Here is a 19,608-nt window from a genome sequence, read left to right on the forward strand (position 1 = left end):
GGGCTTGATACTAAAAATAATCTCAGCAAAAGGACAAATGACGGAAATTTCCCAATTAATTACAAAGACAGTCTGCAACATTAGCTCTAGTCTGCAAGTAGCAAAGTTGGGACTTCACAGAAATGCTGAACCCTTTTCTGAACAACCTTGTGGATGCAGGAAAAAGAAGAGAATCAGTGGAAGAGAAGAATAAAGGTATCACTGGAAATTTTGGACGTAGAGACTGAAAACTACCAGGGGTATCTGTACCAATTCACTCAAGTTTCTAACTGCTTTCTGCTGGTGGAGGTTAAGGATGGATTATACCAGAGCCTGTCAGTTCCCTGTAGAACTGTACCTTCTTAAAACACTATGCAAGCAATAGAAGGTAGGGTCTGACTTGCATAAAAAGGAAAGAAAGCTGAATGATTCAGTTCTAACAACACAGGAATCCCATACCCATGATGACCTCCATTACCCACAAGTGAATGTGAATGCAGAAACACTTATAAATGTAGCAGCACTGGGGCTCTGAACTAAGATACCTTGCATCCTTAGCCAGCAAAATGACAAGCAAGAAGAACAATAGACGTTACTCGGCACAAGAGATTTCTGAAGGCACAGTACTTCAGCTGCTCGTACAAATCGAAGATAGAAAAACAATGTGGTAAGGCTATCATGGAGGAAGGAAAGAAACAAGGCACATTCTGTAATCTTCTTAAAGTAGCCACATTGCCTCAGGGAAACCGTGCAAAAAGCAGCTGACATAGTAAGTCAACAGAGTGACCTTTTCTGAGCTTCAGTTAAGGACAAGGAAATCTTCAATATCAATGAGTCCCTGGTCTGCAGCCAGGCTGGAAATGGGCCCATGTCACCGTGGGCTCTTGGTACACATACAGCAAAGATGTCACAGAGTAAGAGGGTTCATCTGTTATACATAATTACTCATAAAAAAAGAGAAACATAGGCACACAGTTTGATCAGAGAGTATGTGAAATGGACCCTCTCCTCCCTTAAATGTCAAATAAAAGCAGACTGTTAAGCCACAGAGGGCAGAAAGCAGAAACGCACACGGCAAGCTCTTTGCTGTCACTAACAAATCATTTGTTCAATGATCATCAAGCTTTGTTTTGTTTGGGTTTTTTTTTTTTTTTTGGCAACAACCTTTGTTAGCCTGAATATTTAACATCAAGCAAGATTCCTTTCTAGACTATTAACAACTACAGACTACTCCGCTCCTGAAAACCTTCCCTTTTTCTTAAGCAATGGACCTGATATTTGTAACATGTTGAGTCCCTTTTATTTAGCATATGTACCTAACTCAGCTTCTAAACACCAGCCCTCCACACAAAGCAGCATACTGCAATCTCTCAAATGGTGCTTTTTGACATGTCCAATGCATAGAGGACGAGGGTGGATGTACAGCAGCCTTGGCTATCTGCAGGGATCTGAAACTTAGCAAACTGCTGCAGGGATCTGAAACTTAGCAAACTGGATTTGATTACTAAAGCCTTAGCTCAACAATAAGTCGTGTCACTTCAGATACACACAGACAAAAAGCAGGCAGCATTGCTTCACTGTATAGCACGGAGTCTGAGCACAGGCCTGCAAGGATGCAGGCATACGCACAGGAGTTGCAGTTGCCAAGCCTGCAAGGTTGTGTGCAGTGTGCAGACCATGTGCTTAGGGGCCAGAGAAGCTCAGACCTGCAAAGACTCATACGTGTGTAATTACTGTCATAAGGGGAAAGAGCAGATGTACAAGTCAGGTCTTTACTGCTTGAAAAATGCTGGCCAAGAATGGGCTGTAGCAGCGTGTTCCCTGGCCACTGGGCTTTTTAAGAACCAAGAGCTATGGGTTATCTCACGGTTTTACCAGCAGCCACCAGACTTCTGTTAGGAAGAATGCTTGCAGAAGTGTGACACTGCTAAACTAATGCAGTGTGGATCCAGGAACCAGCTTCAGAGAGTAACATTCATAGTTTGCTCCTCTTGTTGCTGAGCCGTAATGCTACATCTGCATGGTAACCTCCAGTAAATGCAAAGGCTATGGTTTGCTGGCCCCAAATACTTGGGGATCCTTTTGATTCTTTGTTGTCAATTCACCAAGATTGGTAAAGAGAAGGAAAAAAAATATTATCAGGTGCTCACATGTCCTGCTTGATGAAATGAGAACAAGAAGACGAGCCATTTAGTCAAGACGCAATGGGTTTTGAACAGATGAAAGGAAAGCAATTAAAAATATATGAGCTTAGATGTACTTGGTCAAACTTCTCTCTATAGACATGACATACAATGAAATTAAGCACTTCAAAACTAGAATAGATGAATACAAGTTTGAGATAGCACTGCTGGTGCATGCAGAGTCCATCTCACCAAGAGGTAAACGATACTGAACGTGGAGACAAAGAAAAACACAAGATCTCTAATTACTTCCTCTCCTGTATCATTCAGTACAGGTTATTTTATCCAACAGAAAATTTGCAGGGATGGGATTGTTTTTGTGTTGCCCTACAATAACCAAATCACCAATATTAATAAATAACACGAGTAAGAAAGACTTCACGCTAATTTTTGTAATGCACAAAATCTCAAAAAGGAGGTTAAAAAAAAAAGATAAAATTTGGTTCTGAAATTTCTGCAAACCAAGGGAATTATTCTGGTGACATAGAATAAATATTTTAAAAGGCATTCTCAGTCATTTTCTAGCATTTAGTAGCACCTCTGAAAGAGAATTAGGACCACAGTCCTGAAGCAACCATAACAAGAAAGCTTCAGTTAAGTCAAATCTTACTGAGTTCAAGGGGAAAGTGTCTCAGTGAAGAGAAAGCTGAAAGGCTGAGCTCCAAGACAGCTTACACAGGATATGAAGAGAACATGTCAAAGGGGTGTGGGAGGGAAGAGCTGCCTGACCCCGAGAGATTTGGCTACGCTGATTAACGGAGGCATGCAAGAGAGCAAAGGTGGCAGTGGGAGGAAGAAGGACCAGGGGAAATGGGAGATAATTAACTTGGCCAGGTGCCAAGCTTCACAAATTACCAGCAGCCAGTCTGTAGCAAATATGGGCACAAAACTGCCGGTCAGCCTCTAAAAACCACTTTCCCCACAAATTAGTAGTGCTGTCATTATTTTCAGATCACCTGCAGGAAAAAAGTTCTGTTTACTAAAGAAAAATCCTGTTTCAGCTGTCTGTGGGTGGAACACAAAATATATACACTAAAGGGAGAAAACTGATAAGAGGCCAATAGAGGTGAGCTGCAAGTCTCAATCAAGGTGACCTTTTCCAGTCTGGTGCTGGTAATTTTAGATCCATACATGAAACTCTCACTGGACTTTGTGCGTTCTGAAGAAGATGCATCAAGTCCAAGCTCAGTAATTATCCCTGTTCAAATCTCCCTAACACAGACCTTAGCATTTAATGTTTTATTTTTCCCTTCCAGTTAACGATTCCAGTTTGTACCAGTCAAACACAATGAACAAAACATATAAGTAATTTCAAAAAGCCGAAGAAAGGCTCTGATTCACCTCTGTGTGTTTCGAGCACTTGAGCCATTTCAGAAATCCAAGTTTGACTTAACTGCTATGCACCAGCCAAAGAGGGGCACAAACTGAGCAGTACAGAGCTCACTGCAGCCTCTCCTTTCCCAATGCAGACATGCCTCCAAGCCCCAATGTGGTGCTTCTCTCCTAGCAATGTGTCTGTTCATGATGCATCATCATGACAGCAGATCTATCAGGTTCAGAAACATAAACCGTACCTTTGCAGTGTCTATAAAGAATCTGTAAAGAGCACATTAGGTAGTATTTCTGCTGTTTTCTTTCATTTGCTGTCAGCTGTCAGCAGTATCAACAGTCAGAAACCCTCTGGAGTAGGCTGTTATTAGTCAGCTAGACTTGAATTTCCAGTTCTTTTACATTGCTGTCTATTTTCCTTCATTAAGTTAGCCTGTCCTACCCTGGTATCAGATTACATGGAGCCAACATTTATAGCACCTTGCAAAACAGCCCAACATATCACATACCTGAGTCTGCCTATACCTGTCGCTCTCAGTGGTTAACCCTTGCTACCAATAGGAACAGCCCTCACTCTCAAACGTATCATTTCAAAAACGTATCTGCATCAGAGGAGCCATTTTTCCTTCTCACCTGACAGCTAAAGGACGGCATCAGATTTCCATTATGAACTCTGTGACACAGGAGGGCTGTTCTGAGAGCAAAGGCTCCAAAGCACCTGCGAGAGCAAGCTTAGAAACCAAGCAGCGTAGAGACACATCCTATCTCAAACCAGGGCGCGTCCCGCAAGCACTTGCTACTTACTTTAGTTCTTACCATCTCAGGAAACATCCCTCACAGAACCCCCAGATGACTCGCTCAGGGTTCGAGATAATCTAATTACACTCATTCTTCCTCCTCTTCAACCCCTGCTGCAGGAGCGGGCGCCCAGCACGTGACTGGCCGGCTGCGAGCAGATGGCATCTCCAGCCTGCAGCACTGCACTGCACACAGCCCTCTGCCTGCAAGGATGTGGGCTCAGCTCAGCAGACCCTGTGAGCATCAGTGATGGTGCAGAGGCTTCAGAGGGCTGCACAGGAGCGGATAATCAATACACGTTTGCTTCTGTGTATAAACGTTGTACATATCAGAATTGTCGCGTAAATATATGTTAACTGCACCATAACAAAGCATAAATCCATCAGCTTCCTTATCCTCCTTGCAAATCCTGGGGACTCTATTAGTTAAGCAGTTTTCTTTACAAGCACGAAATTTGAGCTGCTGTTGTAGCTGCGAGTGGTAGTCATAGATTAGATGTTTCATAAATCCGGTTGTAATGTTTTTCTCTCAGGTTACACTGATAGGACGAGAGGTAATGACCTCAAGCTGCGCCAGGGGAGGTTCAGGCTGGATATTAGGAAAAAATTTCTTCTCAGGAAGAGAGATGAGGCATTGGCACAGGCTGCCCAGGGAGGTGTTGGAGTCACCATCCTTGGAGGCGTTCAAGAACCGTGTGGATGTGGCACTGAAGGATGTAATTTAGTGGACATGGTGGTGATGGGCTGATGGTTGGACTGTGGTCTTCATCAACCTTAATGATTCCATCATCTACACGTTTCTGCAACGCCTCCATGGACCTACACTGAGCATGAATGACATGCTCAAGCAAGAGCATTATTTGCTTGTTCCTTTAACTTAAGTCTTTATTTACTTAAGCAGCTTCTTAACCTTTCAGACAAGAATCGCAGACCCAATTGAGAGAAAAACAAAAGTCTTGCAGAGTTCATGCTGGTAAACAGCACACCACACATCACAAAGCAGCACTACCACGACTTACACCAGCTCCCTTCTTACCAAGGTGTTCAACGAGCACTTCTGTCTCCAGGAGCTCCAGGTTTAGAAGACCACTTACATTTATTTTTAAGTTAGCCTTGTGGTCGGCGCACGGGTAAAATATAGAAGCATCCGATTTAAGGACTTATCAGCTAAAACACATTTTTGCAAACTGTATGAAGCTTCTTTATCTATTTGTCACAAAGATCCTCACTTAACTTTTTTCAAAACACATGAAGTATTCTGTGATGTATTTACAATGATTATACCATAGTAACTAATAGGTGAAGGTGTTTGCACAGAATAAGAGGGAGTCAGGAAAAACATAGTCATCGTGCACCCCCACAAGTCCCTGCTATCACCCACCCCATCACAGCCATCAAGGTTGGTTCTTCATATCGGATCTTTCTGAAAGCCTTTGATGAGTGAAATAACACAGGCAGTAACCAAGACAGTCTTGTTTTTAAGGGCTCAGAGAATGCAGCACTAATGACGAACCCAGCTCTAACACAGTGGTGGAGATATTTATGAGGCTGGGACAAGAAAGACACCTCAGTCAGCAAATCTCTCACAAGCCAAGTGTCCCACTGTGTCAAAAATCACAAAGCTGATGTTTGCACTAAGCTTTCGTATGAGTTCAAAAACAAACAAACGAATCCACCCTGGAGTTACCGGCAACACCTCCTAACACTTCACAAGTAGAAATACTTGATCCAGAAAGCCTGTAGAAACATGAGTGAAAGAAGAGGTGCAAAGTACCAAACTGTACCCACAGTCAGGTAAATTGGTAAGAGACAGCTGTGAACAGGGGTGAGAGATTTCAGTCAGACTTCAGAAATATCCTATCCTCACAGTGAACTCCAGGACGGACAAGCCTGGTTTTGAAAAGCTTTTCCCCTCACACGTCCCACACTATTTGTCTTTTTTAATGTAACTTCAGTTTTCTTTGAGCATGAGTGCATTCTACTTCAGTTTTTGCTCAACTGCATCCTTTGCTTAGATAGCATTCATCAGGAAGAACTCACACCAGGATTGCCCCATTCTTTGAAAGGGGACACCAAAAAATCTACATGTTTCCAGAATGGTTGTCTAAATCAAGGCATCAGGCTCACTGTTACCTCAGTAAAGCAAGCACTTCTGGCCGATTTCTCGTCTGTCATATTCTACGAATCACCACAGCTGCAACTCATATCAGAGACACACTTAATAAAAATTATTTAAAATAAATGAAAACGGTAAAATGAGAGAGCTGAGCTTTTAAACTCTTAAACTGAAGGGCTCAGATGGGTTTTGATTAGAAGGCTGAAACCGTAGGTTTTCCCTTTGCACAATGAGTCATGGCCCTGAATTTGTACGTGCTCTCTGCATGGGTAACCTGTGCTTGCGTTCCTGGCCACAGCTCCCCCCGGAAGGAGGTAAGAAGTAAGAAAATACTCCAGATATGCTCAAGTAAACACAATTAGTAGACTCTCCCACAGTACGCAGGGAAGGGAGCAAAGTCACCTGCCAAGCAGTTTGCTCTTAACTCAAGGAATGCTCTCAAAATGTTAGTTTAAAACTGAACTTGAAATTGGAAATAACCATGAAAAAGTATCAGTGCACACCCAGGCATGCAGAAAAAAAGAGAGAGGGACACAGCCTTGTTAGAGCATAAGCATTACATAGCCAGAGGGCTTTCAAAAACAAAACAAAAACCCCAGGCTCTCACTGTGACTTGTTTGGTACACAATCCAGCCTGCGACCAGACAGCCAGCTACTTATGGGTGTGGAGAGTGCAGCACGCACAAAGGGCTCTGTGTACAGGTTAGCCCAACAATCCCATCCAGTTTAGATATAATGAATATGCACGTCACCATTGTACCCAGCAAAAGGACCAGAATTATTTTGCCTCTCACAAACTTCCTTAGACTTTCTTCTCTTTCCTGCAGAGAGGAAAGCAATTCTGGCTTTTATCACCAACAATCTTTGCCACAATCTCTTCTTTCCACTGTTCAACGTTAACGCTCTTGATGTACTTCGTTAGCAACATTATTTTTAAGAAACAAACATTATGTTGCTCTGATTTCCCACTTAATCACAGAATCATAGAACCATCTGAGTTGGAAGGGACTCTTAAAGGTCATCCAGTCCAACTCCTCTGCAATGAACAGGGACACCCACATCTCGATCAGGTGCTCAGAGCCCCATCCAGCCTGACCTGGAATGCCTCCAGGGATGGGGCACCCGCTGTGGCACCCTGTTCCAGTGCTTCACTACTCCTATAGTAAAAAAAAGATTCCTTTACATACAATCTAAATCTCCCCTTTTTTAGTTTGAAACCATTTTCCCTATCACCCTGCAAAAGCGTTTGTACCCTTCTTCCTTATAGCCTCCCTTTAGATACCGAAAAGCTGCTCGCAGGTCTTCCCAGAACCTTCTCTTCTCCAGGCTCAATGGTCCCAGCACTCAGTCTGTCCTCATAGGGGAGGTTTTCCATCCCTTGGATCACTTCTGTACATTTGTCTTATTTCAGCCAGTATTTCACAAGGTAACCAGATACGTTCAGGCGTTTGCTTTGTCACATACTCACTGAACACTTGCATTGTTTTTGGAGACAACCTACTCACTCAGTACTGCTGCTTCCCAAAACTGCTGCAGGGCTGGGTCAACCAGGCTGCCTAAACTGGAGCAGAGGGAGAAGGAGCATTAACAGGATGAAGAGCACAGGCATTTCTGCTCCACTAAAAACCTACACAGGATGCAGCACATGGCAGATCTGGTTCATTTACGTGTCTGCAGAAAAATTTTCAAACTACCCATTTTTTAATATGCTTTAAAATGCCACATATCCACTCACAACATTCTGAAAATGTGTGCACAGGCTAATTAAAAAAATAAATACATTAACTTACAACTATGTAGTATAAGACAAACTAAAATTCTCATGCCATTTGAGGGTTTTTCCTTTTATAGACCAGCGTAGTTTAAATGTTACGTTTTTAAGTATTTGGATAGGGTGGGATTAGGAAGGGAGACTATTTGTCTGGGGAATTTAAAAGCAGTGAACTTGGCTATTAAAGAAGATAAATTATCTCGTGACTCGTTGCTAGACTAACAATTCCCACTGCAGGGCTTCAAACAGTGACAAAACACGAGTCAAAGACCAACAAGAATATAAAAAAGCGAAAAGATTTCTCTTAAAAGCTATGTGGAAAAGGAGTGCAGTCTGCAAAGGTCCCTCCAGGGAAGGCAGTGTCTGGACAGGCCAGTATTTCTCATTTCGTAACGTCTGGGGAAAAGTTGGCTATGAAGCCCAAGTCCCTCCTGTATGAGCAAACACCTGTTCTGAGAAGATGCAGAAATTTATGAGTGTGACATGAGAAGACCTACAAAAATTGAGTATTTTGGAAAGTTTTAGAGATCCCCAGAGCAGGTGGAGAGAAATTCAAGTTTCACCTCTTCCTCATTTCATCACTTAAGTTCCTGTGTCCTTTGCAGAACACAACTGGGAGAAGCTGCTGCATGCAACTCCACGCCACCCAGCCACAGACGCTGCCATGGGATGCTGCACTGCCCAAGCTGCAGAGGGAAGGCAGGCTGCAGTGCTAGGGGGAACCAAACACCTGGGGGAAGCACAGAATCAATGGTCAACCCGAGATGGGCCACGTACCCAACTCACTTTCATCCTCCAACCAAAAGCTGTGCAACCTGACAGCAGCCTCCAGCTTCTGAAAGGTTCCTGGAGCCCTATTTCACCTCATCTCAGCTCCAGAGAATGAATAAAACAGATACTATGACACCCAAGTTCCAAAAGATTTTGCTATGCAGTATGCAGGACTGCCAACACCCACTCTCGTTATATGGGCTTAAAAAGCAAAGGCACCATATTCCACATCATTATTTGTGCCAGCACACAGATGTGTGCATATGAAGGACTTTTCCCTGCATTCAAATCCTCTAAATTCAGATGGTTTCCAAAAAACTCAAATATCTCCACCAGAAAGGCCCTTGGTTGCTCCTTGTAGCCTATGAGACAGAATGCAGGCTGCCTCTCCTGTTGAGACCAGTTTTTTCCACTGTCTATGGGCCAGAAACACAGGCTTAAGGTCATTCCTATAGCCTCACCATTCAAGCAACTTCTCAGTAGAACTCAGCCATAGCATGAAAACTTCAAATTATCACAGAAACCAGAGATGAAAATAACATTTTATCTACCACTCCCACCCTATCCTTTCCTCTCCCATTAGAGTGTTCAACTTATACTGAGTCAGCAGGGGAGAGGAAAAAAAAAAAAGGGGAGGGAAGGGGGGGAAGCAGAGGTTAAAGTGGAAGGTTAACTGGTACCATAAACCAGGTAATGTTTTTAATGCATCCCATCACTTGTCCTCTAGCCTCTTTTTCTTTTCTTTTTCCGACTCCTAATATTTGATCTAATGGTGACTGCTAACTCTGATGTCTCTGATAATAGAGTCTCAGTTTCCAACCAAGTGTGGTTTGCTCTGATCACAGATACAGTACACTAATTTCAGAATTGTGGGTGGGTGGGAAAAAAATATACACACACAACTTCATGCTTTTTGTCAAGGTACTATAAGCTTCAAGCAAGGTTTTAGGAGGCTTTCCTACATGTGCCCTCTCTAGGGCTGTGTGCCCCATTGCCACCTTACCTCTCAAACAGGAAAAACAGTGCTTAAAACTGAAAGAAACAGATCAGCACAAGTAACCTACTGCTGAAAAAGGCTCCCAGCACAAAGGGGTCAGAAATGCAGGAGTTGGCCCTTCACAGAGGCAAAATTCAGATTTTTAGGCTTGTGGTCTCAGCTGCATGTCCTGCAGAAAGTCAAGGAACCAGGAGCCTTAGAGTCAAGACACCTCTGATTGGAGCTCACTGATTGATAATCTGAGAAAAGTCGGGGGAAAAAAAAGAAGCCAGGAACACCAAAAAAAAGCCCTTGCTCACCTCATCTCACTGCCCCTACAATCTTCTCCATCCAGAAGATACACCCCCTCAGAGTAAAAACCTCTATTTTAAAGAGCAGGCAAACAGCAACACTATCACATGGTGAAAAAGCCTCTCTCCACTCACTGCTGGCTAATCAGCACATAAACAGTTAGAAAAAGAAAAAAAGAAACAATAGAAAAAAACTCTGGCTGTTACACTGTCATATGAGGAAGAAAAGAGCACCAAACCACTCAAAATGGCTGAAATTATCTGCCCAGTTTCAGTTCCAATTTAGTTTTGATGTGTGGAGTGTCAGTTCTCTAAAACCTGATGCAGAGGAAGATACTGCTGGCTTTCTATCTTCAATAAATTAAGGTGTGTTACAGTGCACTATCTCGAAATCATGAGATGTAGATATTAAAAAAAAAAGACATTGCATCTTTTAATTAATTGCATCCGGTAAAAAACCGGATGAGGTTCAACAAAAGCAAGTGTAGGGTCTTACACCTAGGGAGGAATAATTGCATGCACCAATACATGCTGGGGGATGAGCTGCTGGAGAGGAGCTCTGCAGAGAGGGACCTGGGCATCCTGGTGGACAACAGGGTGGCCATGAGCCAGCAGTGTGCCCTCATGGCCAAAAAGGCCAATGGCATTCTGGGGTGCATTAAGAAGAGCGTGTCCAGCAGGTCGAGGGAGGTGATCCTCCCCCTCTACTCTGCCCTGGTAAGGCCTCATCTGGAGTACTGTGTCCAGTTCTGGGCTCCCCAGTACAAAAAAGACAGGGATCTCTTGGAAAGAGTCCAGCGGAGGGCCACAAAGATGGTGAAGGGCCTGGAGCATCTCCCCTATGAAGAAAGGCTGAGTGAACTGGGTCTGTTCAGCCTTGAGAAAAGACGACTGAGAGGGGACCTGATCCAGGTTTATAAATATCTGAAGTGTGGTGGCCATAGCGGTGAGGCCAGTCTCTTTTCAGTGGTACGTGGAGACAGGACGAGGGGAAACGGACATAAGCTACAGCATAGGAAGTTTCGCACGAATGTGCGTAAGAACTTCTTCACGGTGAGGGTGACGGAGCACTGGAACAGGCTGCCCAGGGAGGTTGTGGAGTCTCCTTCTCTGGAGATATTCAAGTCTCGCCTGGACGCCTACCTGTGCGACCTGGTGTAGGGAACCTGCTTTGGCAGGGGGGTTGGTCTCGATGATCTCTAGAGGTCCCTTCCAACCCCTACAATTCTGTGATTCTGTGATTTTAAAACAGAAATTTTAGTGTGCTTTTTCTGTGTTTTTTTTTTTTTAATACATTTCAGAGTACACATGTAATGACTGGTTTAACTGAAAGCCAGAAGTTTCTCAGAAACGGACCCTCAAGTGAATTAGAAGGGAAAGAAGATCATTGCAAAGATTATTGTATCTTACAGTAACACCTGGCGAGGCTGAGTACCATGGCAATTATCTGCTAGGAAGGACACACATGGAAGCGCATGACTTCACGCCCTGACCTTCTGTTTCTCATATGCATTTAGGAACTCCCGTATCAGTAGGAGCAGAAAAGGACATACTGGACCCCTGCTCCCCAGTAACTTCCCTGGTTACTGTTTTACAGGTTATGCTACAAGAGTTCAAGTGCTGCTTTCTCTTCAACTAATTAAGTTCTGATCTTTATGCTCAGATATCTAGGGAAGGGTCTGACTGGATAATAATATCACAAGCCCGCAGTCGGGAGTGTTATTTTGAGGACGCAGTTGTGTTGCACAATGGCTGTTCGTGTCAGCAGCCGGAGTCATCTCATGGTGCATCTGCTCCGCTGCCGGCGGTTTAACTGACAGGAAGCACAGACAGCGATAGTGGGGCCGAGCAATGGCGCTTCCTGCCCACGTGGCTCCATCTGCCCCACAGCCTAGCCCCGCCAGGCCTGAAGCCTCACACTGTTCCAAAAACAGTGAAATAAGCAGTGCCCACACACAAAACGCCGGTCAGCTGGCAGACAGAAGGGAATCAGGTCATGTCTACAGAAACATGGCTCTAGAAGGCCGCTGAAGCACAGTGTAAAATGGCGGTCGTCACCCTCCGCAGACCAGGAAAGCACGTGACCAGCTCGGGATGTTCTGGTGCATGGCCTTCCTCAAACAGGCTTTAAAGCCACCAAGAAACTTGACATTTGAAATGAACAAGCAAACAAGTAGAAATTTTCAAAAATGAACCACAGCCGCTCTGCCACACAGCACTGCCACCTCTGCTTGAGAGGACCACCCTGTCCTACAGAAGGGGACGTGCTGGGTGATCCATGGGACTCTTCTACCACTAACAGCTCCAATAACACTGGCTACTCCAGCACAAAGTTCAAATGCTGAGGCATATAGTAGCAACAACATAAGTGCAGCAGTTAACACGGCTTAAGAAAGCAAAGAATTAACTGCTAGACACAGCAAAATCACAATGAAAAGCAGAAACTCCAGCACAGTTTTTCTAATACTGTCTAGTTTTAGCAGTGCATATATATGAGAAGCAATATGCTACACTCTGCCTCACTATATAGCCATCTCTTAAGTTCCAGATAGCCCCATAATGTAGCCAGACATCATCCCCATTGCCAAGATAAAAAATTTTACTTCCAGGCATGGCAAGGAATCTTTAAGATGGCCTCACATTCTTCCTCCATGAGTAGCCACCTTTTTTGTTATCGCAGTATAAAGCTGACCAAAACCAATTTTGTGCTATATCTGTAGGGTTGCCCACTAAAGTAGCAGAAAATATCACTTGTGTATTAAGTTGAGGCATAAAACAACTGGTAGGTATCTAGCAGATTTAACTATCACCTTCTACTTCAGTCTAGGAAATGTTTTCTGTATAAATTCAGAAGCAGCAAAAAATAAATTAATTAATAATTAATAATTAGATTTCATGGAGTCCTGGTATTTAACCCTCTGTGGAAGCAAGGTTCCCCACCACCAGAGGTACTCTCGACTCTTATCCCAGAACAGTTTGGGAATAAAATCACATTCAAATGGTACCTATAGTAGAAGAGCAGTCTCAAAGTCAGTACTTTGCTATTTCTTGACAAAGATCAGGCTCCACGTTCTCCCTACTTCTAACTAGAAGACTGATCTGTAACTAGGTTCCTTTGACAGAGCAATCTTCATCCCCAGATTTCAAATGTTGCCATCTGAGCTCTGTGTGACCACCTGAGTTATTTCCAAGAACAGCAGCTGGCCAGTGCTTCAAAAGGCAAGACTACACCCCTCCATGTCAGAGCCTTGATCCATCCATGCCTCCTAAAGTCTGAAGAAAGTTCTAAACAGGACTCATCAAACACTAAAATGAAGCCTCTGGAAGAACTCGTAGCAGATGCTTGCTTCTGCAGCATTTCTGAAATCCATTTATGACACAAGTCTCACCCTTGACAAACATTCTAGTAACCCTCAACAGTCAACAAATTAAAAAAGATGAAAAGCAATAGTTGCTCAAAAGCATTTCTGATCTAAAAAGCCTTGCAGCATGATCTGAGCCTTACTAAATTTTGCTGGATTGGCAAAAGGACTTAGAAGAGGACTGAAAAAGAATTATTTTCCATCTCAGTTTCCAACAATAGTATGTAGCCAACAGCATTTTATAGATTTGCTTCTTAGTTCGTAAGTCACGTTGGTCATATCTTGCAACATGTCCTGGCACAATTCAACGTTTTCCTATGAAAACTGGGGTGGCAGATGCTGACACTGATCCAGAAATGGTTTATTCTCAAATTGGGTATTCTTTTTAACCCTGAAAGTTCATCTGCATGCTGCTAATGAACAGATTTTATTACAGCGAACATTTCAAGATTCCATATGCATTATTTTCATTTGCCATTATCTTCATGGTATTACAGTTGTACTAGCCTTAAGCATAACAAAAAGAAGTTATATTCACAAGCATAGTTATCTGTAGTAGATTGTGTATGCGTATTAAATTAGCCAAAAATTAACGTTATACACATATAGGGCTAGAGTAATTACGAAAGAGTCCTCTTATAATTAATCTTCATTCTGAGGCACCTAAAGACCTCTTAAGTTTTCAAGCTCTGTACATTTTAACCAAAAATAGAAAGGAAAATATTTAGCTGTTTACATTTATAAAAGCTAAGAAAGGCAAGCAGAAATCAGGATTTCTCAGTTCTTACAATACTGAGAAATGAATACTGAAAATGAATTCCTTAAAGAAGCTGCTGTGTGGCAGTAGCAGCGAGGCACCAGCATGCTCCAAACAGTCTGCTTCGACATTTTTTCATCTAACTTGGTTACAGCTAACAAGGGAGGAGTGGTCTCCACAGAACTGCTTATCCTTCAGAACAGTTATGAATTGACCTGTTTTGTGCCTCCAAAACTACAAACCTGCCGGCCTCGCTCCCATCAAGCTTTTGCAGAGAGGTAGAAGGTATTACATCTTAATATACCACGTACGGAGAGGAGCAAAAGCGAAACTGAGCAAACTGACATCCACTGGCTAGGCTTCGCCAGCCAACACGGGATGAACTGATGCATGTATTTCTATTTCCCCCTTCAACAGAGGGGGACACGATTTTTAATCCCATGGTGTCCCTTTAATAAACACCCCAAAGAAGACATTTTCCTGATAACCAAAGAATTTTTTACAGTGTTGACTTACCATGCAGAGCATGGTAACCAGCTTCTAACTGTTTGCACTACGAGGCAGTACAGTACAATGAGTTAATAATTTATCTCAGCATTGCCCTTAGCAACTGACCATTATCAACTTTTCAAATTCTTCCTAGTTTTCACAGTCCTAGCAATAACACAGCATCCTAACAGATTCAGACCTCTATCTGCATGTACTGGTAAAGGTAAAAGCTTTAATCTTTTCCAACACCTGCTTTCCTCTCATATTGTTCAGGCTCAGGGCAAAGGTAATCATCTCGTTTCAATAACCCAATTCAGCAGACAGGAATAACTAGAATACTTTTTGACAAAGTGAGACATTAACATTCTTTCAGAAAGCTGCAGTACAGTTCTCATCCCTGTGTTTCCTTCCCTTTCTGGCAGAATAAAACAGACAAATAAGCCCAAGCTTCACCCACCACAAAAAAATACTGCAGACTTTTATTTGCATATGTTCCCTAACTAACTAACGCACAAACACCTTTTCCTTCCAATTTATATTATCAAGACTTACCTCAGTAGGTAATCCTGGCCAAAACCTAATTTATTGTTTAACAACTGCCTCACAACCATAAGAATCTTGATGTAGGGTTCAAACAATTTCATTTTTAAAACTGTTTTTTAATAGTTTAAAATATACTACAACAGTTAACTGTCACCAAAGCTTTGGCTATAGACAATTGACTTGTCCCAAGGACAACTGTGCTACTTTGTCCTCCCCTCTAACCTTTCAGCCCCAGCTTATGATTTCTGTTCCCACAAACTCCCCAACTCCACCGCTCATAAATCAGTCCCAGCCAAAGAGCCAGGCACCTTCCCATGGCCCGAACACCTCATTTGCTAACGTAGTTGGCTTCAGCTGAACCAGATAAGAGATTGCGCACACAAACAGTTCAGACTGTGGATGGGAGGGGAAGGCAATAAAACGTAAGGTGAAAACTACGGTATCAGAGAGGAAAAATGAAGGTGGTATACCCAAGCAGCATGGGTGCAGCTGAATGGGTAGTCTCAAAGCCTCCACCATGAAAACATCTAGACATGATTATGCTCTCCACAGAAACATGCAGACATGATCACGCTCACCTCCAGCACTTCAGCTAATAGTAAATTTAAAACAACTAAATGAAACTGATATACACGTGTTTATCATGTATGCAGACATGTCTAGAGTTAAAATCACAACTTGAGCTCAATGAGTACAAGTTATCGTTGAGTCAAGAACCTAAGGGCAGGGTAAGGGCCTGGGTAGATGCCACTTTGCTAAATGAGAGGTGTAAGGCTTCACAAACCATCACCTCCAGGCCAGTTCGCTACCTGAATAAAACTTGCTTGGTTCCACAGCTCCCTTCTGGGCCTCAGGGCACATCCACTCAAACCACTGCCATGTGGGTTTAATGGGCCGCGCTATGAAGGGGGTGGTTAGGCAGGCAACCTTCAGTTCTGAGTAAAAACAAGGAGCTGCAGTGAGGTCCCAGCACATTCAACTTGCACACCAGCAGTGAAGACACCAGAGACAGCATTGAGCACGAGCAGCAACTCCCCACCCAGTCTGTAAGCACCAGTCTGTAAGCACCAAGCTTGACAGACGGTGCAGCAACACCGTCTTCAAACATGGCTTCTGCCAACCTTCAAATCACAAGCTGCTTTCACAACAGTCAACTTTTTTCCTGATTTCATGTCATCTAGAGATTCTCACATAAAACAACAAAAAATGAACCAACAGAACTTCCAACTGATTTTTTTTTCTCCTGTTCACACCTGTGCATCACACATGGACCCACGGCCTCCCCTCACAAGACAGTGTTTATTTCACTCAGCTTACTCGGTGCTGCTAGTAACTGCTACTGTCCTCCTCAAAGGTACACATTTTAAATCCCAGTTGATCAACATAATCATGTCACAGCTCTTTTCAGATGTTTACAAAACCTGACAGTTAACAAAACGTTTCTTCAGTTCCCTGGAAGACTAGGCACATGTAAGAGAAGCTTTAAATATTATATACATTACAACACAAAACATATCCTTGCTAGCTATATGGCTTCAAAACTATGACATCTTTTCTATAAATAGCCCTGTTATTTCTAATCAAAACATTTGTGATACAGAGTTCTTATTTTGCAGTTTGGCAAAAGCTTTCTGACATTTGTTACTGTTCTGAATTATTTCTACTCCATTACCGCTGAAACATTTAATAGAGCTCATTCGAAGGATCATATTAAAAGATAATTCGCTTCTCATAAAAACAAATGGTCGCATATCCTATTACATGGAAAAATACATAGTTACCAGAAGTACACATTTAGGAATGTTTCAACCCATAGTTCTTTCCCTCTCAGTTCTCCACTCAGAAGACACCCCCAAAGTCCACTTCTAATCAGTCCAAATTATTGGCTTCCTACACTGTTGCTCCTTCAGATAAATTAAAATTATAATTTTGTTAGTTGCTTCTGAAGCAATTTATTTTAATGTTGCTTTTGGCTGATATTGGAAGAAATACACTTTTTCCAATAGAAAAGATCCAATGCTTTTACAAATGCTGCACAAGTTACCTTGCAGTCAAGCAAACTCAAGACCGCTTCTCAACACAGAAAGTTTCATTTTTGTATGTCTGAAACCACCTTGGCAGACAAAAAGTCCCCCAACAGACACTTCCTCTCTACAGTTCCTTCTTTTCTCTTTTTGAAATTAAAGTATTAAAACAAAGAAGCAAACAAACAAACAAAAAAACAACAAAAATACAGGATTTCACCCTTTTATAATACATCAGAGAAGGCACCTGGAGCACCTTGCTGGGCTCACAGTTCTCTACAAGCTCATTCAGAGGCACACATACCGAGCAAAGTAAATTATTCCATTTTGTGTAGCCTTGCTGCAGTCTCCCCACCACAGAATGTAAACTTGTACATTATTTTCTTGATAGCTAAACTCTTATTCAGCTCCCACGCTTCATTTGCAGCACTGTTAGAATTCTTGAATAGCCACGGAGAGCAAATAGTTTACAGAGGTTCTGGAGCGGGGAAAAAATAACAGCACAGCGCAGCAAACACAACAAGAGATTGGGAGTGGATAATGCAACTGCCATCTCCAAGGAATAGGGCCAGATTTTGCCATCAGCAGACAGCAAGCATCTCCTCGTGCTTTCAAGAAAGCTGTTCCAAAGAGGTTCCTCTTCTGGTTGGAGAGACAACCTCCACAAACAATTTGTGCCATTACATCCTTGGGAAATTACTTTCTAGCTCCTAAACTATTCTGCGTGGCACTCACAAAGAGGAGAAAACTAAAAGTATCCTTATCAACTTTTAACTTGAAATTGAGTCTGGTTGCAAAAGCAAGTTAAACATTAATTGCCTGACAGTGGTCAGCCCTAGGAATCACAAGTTGTTACCGTAGTTTCACAATCACATTTTGCCGTTTCTTTCCTTAGCTGTAACACAAAACTGAACAAATACTGAGATAGTTTGAAAATGGAAAACAGTACAAGTGACCTGATACAAAGCCCACAAAAGCAAACTGGCCTTCTCCTGACCTGTTGGTTTCGTTAAGTGTCAAAATGCCCCGTGTAAAACACAAGTACATCTAGAAAAACATACAGGATGATGAAACAGTGCACGCAGCCATGATATATATTAACACATTCTCGTTCTTTCAACAGCAGACAGCAAGCTGAATCAAGCCCTTCTTCCAATTCTGAATGAGTGTGGGAAGACATTTATGCTGAGCCCACTTTGAGCCACCACCATGCAAGAGGATAAAGTAAACTCAAATTAGGAGCTCTCAAATGAAGCCATGAAACAGTTGTGCACTAACAGTAACCACTCAGGAAGTGCAAAACATCCCTCAAATAATAATAATAAAAAAAAAATCTGGTACATTCACACAGAAATGTTGATGATTAGCTAAATATAGAGGATTCTAGAAATAGCCTAAAATGTCTAATTATAGAGTGTCACTGCATGCTTCTACAAACAACACTTTCCCACAGTTTCCAACCTATATATTTGGTATTCCTATTCCTAGCAAATTATCTTAACTGCAAAAAATTTTTTCCACAATATGTAAAAATAACTTTTACATACAGGTTTGAGAATTGAAAGTTCTCTGGAGGTTAACAAAATGGATATCATTTTCACATTCAAACCCTAACTGAGAACAAAGTCACATGTGACCCAAGATGACTGATCTCTTTAAGGACAGATAAATGACCTGAGCTCTAGCCACACAATTCCTCACTAAAGACAGCCATTAGGTAGTCAAGGCCTAAAACACATCAAGGTAAGAATGCATAAACTTCGCTCCCTATCTAATGGGACCCCTTCAGCACAAAGACCGACACAGCTGGAAGCTCTGCAGACAGATCCATACTAAAGAATAATTTTTTTTTTTTTTTTTTTTTTTTTTTACCTCTTCAGAGATCAGCACTTCATATCAAGGGAGGGAAAGAGCACTTCATATTGCTGCTGCAGATTTATGATAAGCAAAGACTTCTAATTTCAGCACGCATAGTCTGTCAAACACTTTATCTGGGAAGGAACACTTAAATACAATTTGAGAAAGCAAATAATCTCTAAAGCACATCAGTGGCATTAAAAGGATAAGCACGGTAAACCATTGGTGCATGGTAGCAAAGCTTCTGCCTACACAGAGCGGAGCACAACCGTGGCTGGAAACATCAACACCATCTCCTGCCACTCCTCTACTGAATCACTCCAGGAGGAAAAGTCTTTGCTGC

The 19,608-nt window shown here is 42.4% G+C and overlaps 1 protein-coding gene across 5 annotated transcripts in view; it reads right to left on the minus strand.

Annotated features, from left to right (window-relative positions):
* ELF1 (E74 like ETS transcription factor 1) overlaps nt 1–19,608 on the minus strand; it is an 85,690-nt gene that overhangs the window by 44,093 nt on the left and 21,989 nt on the right. The gene's annotated exons all lie outside the window — the stretch shown is intronic.

Source organism: Meleagris gallopavo, chromosome 1 (genome assembly GCF_905368555.1).
Source record: "Meleagris gallopavo chromosome 1, MGAL_WU_HG_1.1, whole genome shotgun sequence".
Taxonomy (NCBI): Eukaryota; Metazoa; Chordata; class Aves; order Galliformes; family Phasianidae; genus Meleagris; species Meleagris gallopavo.